The sequence below is a fragment of the Eriocheir sinensis genome, chromosome 6 (assembly GCF_024679095.1).
Source record: "Eriocheir sinensis breed Jianghai 21 chromosome 6, ASM2467909v1, whole genome shotgun sequence".
NCBI lineage: Eukaryota > Metazoa > Arthropoda > Malacostraca > Decapoda > Varunidae > Eriocheir > Eriocheir sinensis.
This window is the reverse complement of record NC_066514.1, coordinates 22693283-22699362: the sequence shown is the minus strand read 5'-3', so window position 1 is coordinate 22699362 and position 6080 is coordinate 22693283. Positions and strand designations below refer to the sequence as shown.

Genomic DNA, 6080 nt, shown 5'->3' with positions numbered 1-6080 from the left:
TTCTGCTTCTTCCCATTCTTATATTTTTTTCCGTTTCCTATCTTTGTTTTCTTCCTATTTTTCTTCATTTCTCTCCTTATTTTCTTTCTCCTCTCTCTCTCTCTTCCTCCTTTTCTTCCTTTTTCTTCTCCATTCCGTTCCTTCACCTTCTCTATTCCATTCGTCTTCATTTTCTTTTTCTCTCCTTCCTTTCTTCCTTCCTTCTCCTCCCTGTGTTCTCTTGTCTTCTCCGTTCTTTTGTTTCCTTCCTCTTCCTCCCTTCGTTATTTTTCTTCCCTCCTTCCTTGTTCTTGCATCTTTTCTTTATTCCTTTTCTTTCTCCCTATTATTTTTTTTCTCCTTTCCTTCCTCTGGCATCGTGTTGTTCTCGTTCTTTCTAACTCTCCCTTCCTCCTCCTCCTCCTCCTTCCTTCATTTTTCTCCTGCATCTTCCTCCTCTGCTTCTTTCCTCCTCATCTTCCTTCTCTCTCTCTCTCTCTCTCTCTCTCTCTCTCTCTCTCTCTCTCTCTCTCTCTCTCTCTCTCTCTCTCTCTCCTTCTCTTCTCTCCCATCCCCCTCCCTCTCTCTCTCTCTCTCCCATCTCCATCCGTCTTTCGCCGTCTAGTCATCGATGTGGAAATCAAGATGAATCACACTAAGACGGATCTTCAATTAAGGCGCCCGAACACGCCTCGCCTAATGTGTCTCTTAATGTCCGCGGCGCTGGCTCTCCCTCCTTTGTCGCCGCGGGATATTGGACCCGTTGAAAAGGCTGAGAGGCGCCGGGGAGAACTCGCGGCTTTTGCTTCCCCATCGATATCGTCCTGCTGGCGTTATGAAAGGCGGAAACTCTTACAAATGAAGCTTGAAAAAGAACAGAAGCGCTTATAGAAACGCGTTTAATCGCTCACGATATGCGACGCCGCGTGTGTGGAAGGCGCCGGAAAAAAAAAAAACTACCTCGTCGATATCGTCCTGAAGGCTATTGGTGAGGTTTTGAAAGGCAGAATCTCTTACAAATGAAGCTGGGATGAACACAGACGCTAAGATATCTGTTTAATCGCTCACGAGATGCGACGCCGCGTGTGTGGAAGGCGCCGGAAAATAACAAAGAAAAAATACCCCGTCGATATCGTCCTGAAGGCTATTGGTGACGTTTTGAAAGGCAGAATCTCTTACAAATAAAGCTGTATGGGATGAAGGCTCTTAAAAATGTATTCGGTCCCCCTACGAAATGTAACTTAGCGTGTATAAGTTTATAATCCGTCAGAGAAGGTTCACGACGTTTACTTCCCATTCCTATCGTCCTGAATTCTATTAGTAACGCTATATAAGGGATTGAGGCTTTAGACATGTACTTAATCCCCTATACGAGATGGAACTCTGCCTGTGTAAGTATATTTAAAAAAAAACTCAGAAAACGACGCAACGCTGATTGTCTCCCTAATGTCGTTCTGAATCCTACTAGTTACGCGATGTGAAATATAAAGATTCTTAGACATGTATTTAATCCCCTATGAGATGCGACGGAAAGGCAACACGACGCTTACTCCCCCTATTGATACCGCCCTGAATGCAATCCCATGAAAAATCTCGAGAGTTACGGTCAGTTTGATGGCACGTTAAGGAGTTCGATCGTGCTGGATGACAATGGTACGTGTGGTGAGGGATGGGAGCGGAGGCGGAAAGCGAGAAGAGAGATAAAAAGGGAAGAGAGAAACGGCTGAGCATAAGAGAGAGCAGTTAGAATGAAGTGAAGGGAAGCGAATAAAGAAGTTTGAGGAGAGAAACGAGAAGAGAAGAAGGAGAAGAGAGAGAGAGAGAGAGAGAGAGAGAGAGAGAGAGAGAGAGAGAGAGAGAGAGAGAGAGAGAGAGAGAGAGAGAGAGAGAGAGAGAGAGAGAGAGAGAGAGAGAGTAGAGCAGAAAGCACCAGGAAGAGAAAAAAAATAACAAAAATAATGAGATGGGAGAAAACAGCCAAGAGAAGCGATTAGACGAAAGACAAGTAGGAAGGAATAAGAAAAATCTAATAGGGAGTCTGCGAGAGGCGAGTCAGTGATCCTAGGCATCGCGTCTCATATAAACCCAACACCACCTATTATGTTTCTCTAATCCACCGTTCCATTAGTAAACCAAGTCCTGCCTATGTGTTGTTTATGAGAGCAGAATCCATCTAAATCCACGCTGTTATTACAACGATTCGTATTCTCTGCTCCCTTACCACCAGACCTCCCTTTACTCTAGTTGTGGTAAGCCGTAGAGTTGGTGCCTAACAGGAATAGGTATAGAGTTCGTGGATTTGGAGTTGATGTGCAGGGGTAGTCGTGTGTTCCAAGAGGGCTGTACGTGTTAGTCTTGGTGTGTTGCGGTGAAGAGTGGCTTTGCGCTCCTTCTGCGAGTGAGTCACTTTTACTGAAATTTAGTTGTGTTGAGGAAGCCTTCTTATAGCGTGTCACCAGTCGCTTGTATGGGCCGTGGAGAGTTGTACAAGTGTTAGTTTGCGTCAGTGTTGCGATATATGGTGTAAGTGTTTGATATTTATGCCTGTGTGTGTGTTTGTATGTGTGGGTGAGGGTGTGGATATGTGTGTGTGTGTGTGTGTGTTTTGCGAGAAAGCTAATTGTTTGTACAGTGTGTGTGTGTGTGGGTGTGTGTGGGTGTGTGCGTGTGTGTATTAATATCGATGTGATTGTGAGTTTGTACATTGTTTGTCTGTCTGTCTATCTATCTATCTATCGATCTATCTATCTATTTATCTATATATCTATCCATCAATCTATATTACGTGCACTACAGGTCAGCTTTATATATTTTTTTTATTATTGAGTATGTGTGTGTGTGTGTGTGTGTGTGTGTGTGTGTGTGTGTGTGTGTGTGTGTGTGTGTGTGTGTGTGTGTGCATGGCGGCCGTCTTTGTGCCGCCGCTATCGCCCATCGCCTCGTCACCTCACCTGCTTATCTTAATTGCAGGTGTGTGTCTCCCAGGTGCCGCCGCCGCGTCCACTCCGTCCGTGAGTTACCTGGCTGATTTGCATTTGCCTGTGTCGTGACCCATCGTAAAGTGGAGTAAGGGGGCGGGGGAGGGGGGGTAGAGGGTGGTGGGCGGGCGAGGGAGGGCGTGAAAGGGGTGGAGGAAAGTGGAGATGGGCGGCAGGCGGGCGGGGAAGAGGGTAAGGGAAGGTGGAAAGGCTGGCAGGGGAGGGGATGAGGGGTGGAGGGCGGGTTAGCAGGAGGGAGGGGAAAAGGGTGTCGTGGGGGCGGGCGGGAGGCCGAGGGTGCGGTTAAGGTGTATAGACGGACTGGCAAAGGAGGGTGAAAGGGATGGAAGGTGGTGGAGGGGGCTAGGTTAGGTGGACAAACTGACAGGGAAGTGGAGAAGGTGAGGGGGGAAAGGGTGAGGGGTCGTAGGCGGGTTGGCAGAGGGGAGGAGGTTAAGGGAGGTGAACAGTCTGGCAAGGGAAGGGATAAGGGTTGAAAGGGCGAGTTGGCAGAGGTAAGGGATGAGAGGTGGAGGGATGGCGGGCGTGGAAGGGGGTGAAGGGTGAAGGGCGGGTTAGTAGAGGGAGGGAGGGAGAGGTATCGGTGGGCTAGAAGGGAAGATGGTGAATTTGGTTGGGGGAGGAGGAGGGCAGTGCAGGTAGGGTTATGGAAGGGGTGAGTTTGGTAGGGGATCCATTTTGGGAGCCTCGTTATCCTATGCCTCAGGGGAAGGGGGGGAGGGGAGGAGGAAGGCAGTGCAGGGAGGGTTATGGAAGGCGTGAGTTTGGTAGGGGATCCATTTTGGGGAGCCTCGTTGTCCTATGCCTCGGGGGAAGGGGGGAAGGGGAGGAGGAAGGCAGTGCAGGGAGGGTTATGGAGTGGAGCGTGTTTGTAATGAATGGTGGATAATAAAGCTTGAGTGTGCCTGGTATGCGTTAGGCGTCAAGAAGGTCACGGTGAGACTTAACCCGTCCGCAGCGATTGGCACGGATTTGGCCCCCCCTGGTAGCCTGGCAACATATAGTCCCAGGTCTTTCTCTGCCTCTGTGGTGGATAGTTTAGTGTTTCCCATGTGGTATTGGTGTGCTGGATATCCCCTCCCAAGATGCAGGACTTTATATTTTTCTACAGTAAATTATAGCAGACACTTTTTGCTCCATTCCACTAGCTTGGTGAGGTCTGACTGTAGGAAATCCGCAGTCAAGGTGTTAATATAGAGTTTTGTGGTGTCATGTGATTTGTGGTTCATGATTCATACACGACTTTCTTATGTTTCCGTTTCATTCTCCTTGCGAACGTTTTCAGGTCGCCGCATTCACCACCCTAACGTTGCCTTCCTCGCGCCTCGGTATTTGCGGCGCAGAGAAAAAAGAAACGTTCATATCTTTCCCAATACAAGATCAACGTAGGAGTGTTTCATTATCTCCACCATAACACAGCGCTGCCCGTCACCACACCGCCCTCCCTCTGCCTCCGCCATTCGTCTGTCACACTATAGTTCTTAAGCCACGCCCCAGCTATGAATGGGCTCTTCTCTCCACGTTCCCCTTGTGTATACAGATAAAATTGACCCCTCTTTCGGCCACCTCCTTGGATTCTTTTTTTAGGAGCAGCGAGTAGCGGGCTTTTTTTTATTATTGTTTCCTTTTTTTGTGCCCTTGAGCTGTCTCCTTTGTTGTAAAGAAAACAAAAAACGGTAAAACGGTATAGAGAATTAATAAAGGCGATAATTTAGATCTCTTTTCATAAGCTCCTTAATATAAGCCCACGCTCTTGTTAATATAATTCCAAATACTACAACAGACATCTCTCCCTCCAGTCCCTTTCTCTCCCTTCCTTCCATTCCTTTATTCTCTCCCTTTCTCCCTCCCTGTCAACCTCTTCTCCCTTTCTCCTCTCCCTCTATCTCTCTCTCCCTCCCTACCCACCCATTCTCCTTGTCCTCTCCCATCCCTTCCCACCTACCCATTCTTCCTCCCCTTCTCCTTTCCTCTACCTCTCTTCCCATCCCCTTCTCTCGCCCTCCTCTCCCATCCCCCTCCCTCTCTGTTTCTGTCTAACTTTCCCCCAGTTTAAGAACCACTGATCTACAGATATTCGCGTTGCAGAGAGAACGGTTTCCATATATATGTTGGTGGCTAAAGATCAGTTCTTGTATTTTCCACCAAGACATCGCTTTGTAAACTCTCCAGTGTTCAGAGGATCATTGCTAGGCGGGCCCCTCAGTGTGTCACTCTTCATGACCTCTTTCGACCAGGCAAGGCTGTGTGTGTGTGTGTGTGTGTGTGTGTGTGTGTGGACTTGAGCATGCCGGAGGAGGTGTCTACACAGGCCTCGCCCCCAACCATCGATAACAGGGGAGCGCGGAAAACGGCTCCCATTTTTCCGAGCAAGAGATCAGGGCGAATGTGTTTCCATTGGCGGCGTGTTATCAAGTACCGCGCCGCTGCCCCGCCCTGGCACGCTGCCCGGCGGAGGATCGGCACCCCTGACCCCGGCGAGGACCTTTGGCGCCGCTCTGCTTACATACGGCGATGCACGGTCAGTTGCTTTGCTTAATTAGTCAGTGATTCAGACAGTAATGGGCTACACGTTTGGGCCGGCGGCTGTTAGCTCCGTGCCGCCGCTGGCCCGTGAAGACCAGCCCAGAGGAGTCACTGGTGATGGTGGTGATGGTGATGGTGATGGTGGAGGGGGAGTGTGGTGGTTGTGATCTGTCTGTCTGTGTGACTGTCTTTCTGTCCATTTTTGTGTAAGGGGGTTGTGTGTGTGTGTGTGTGTGTGTGTGTGTGTGTGTGTGTGTGTGTGTGTGTGTGTGTGTGTGTGTGTGGCGGGTCCATTTTTCTCCGTACACAAAGCCGACCATTCCCATTTGACCCTCGCGCGATGATTCTGGCAGGAAGAGAAAGGAAGAAAGGAAGAAAGAAAGAAAGAAACGATGGAAAGAAACAGAGAGAGCGAGGAAGAAAGAGTAAAAAAGAACAAAAGAGAAAAGAAAGAAAAGAACGAAAAAAAGAAAGAAAGGAAGGGAGAAGAGAAACGGAAATCAACGAAGAGAGGGAAATATTAGAATGGAGAAAAGAGGAATAAAGGAGGAGGAGGAGGAGGAGGAGGAGGAGAGA

General features: G+C 48.7%; 1 protein-coding gene across 1 annotated transcript in view; it reads left to right on the top strand.

Annotated features, from left to right (window-relative positions):
* LOC126990629 (connectin-like) overlaps nucleotides 1-6080 on the top strand; it is a 102514-nt gene that overhangs the window by 52272 nt on the left and 44162 nt on the right. Inside the window, exon 2 of the mRNA XM_050849316.1 lies at nucleotides 2950-2990. The gene's annotated coding sequence lies outside the window, so the exon portion shown is untranslated. The remainder of the gene's footprint in view (nucleotides 1-2949; nucleotides 2991-6080) is intronic.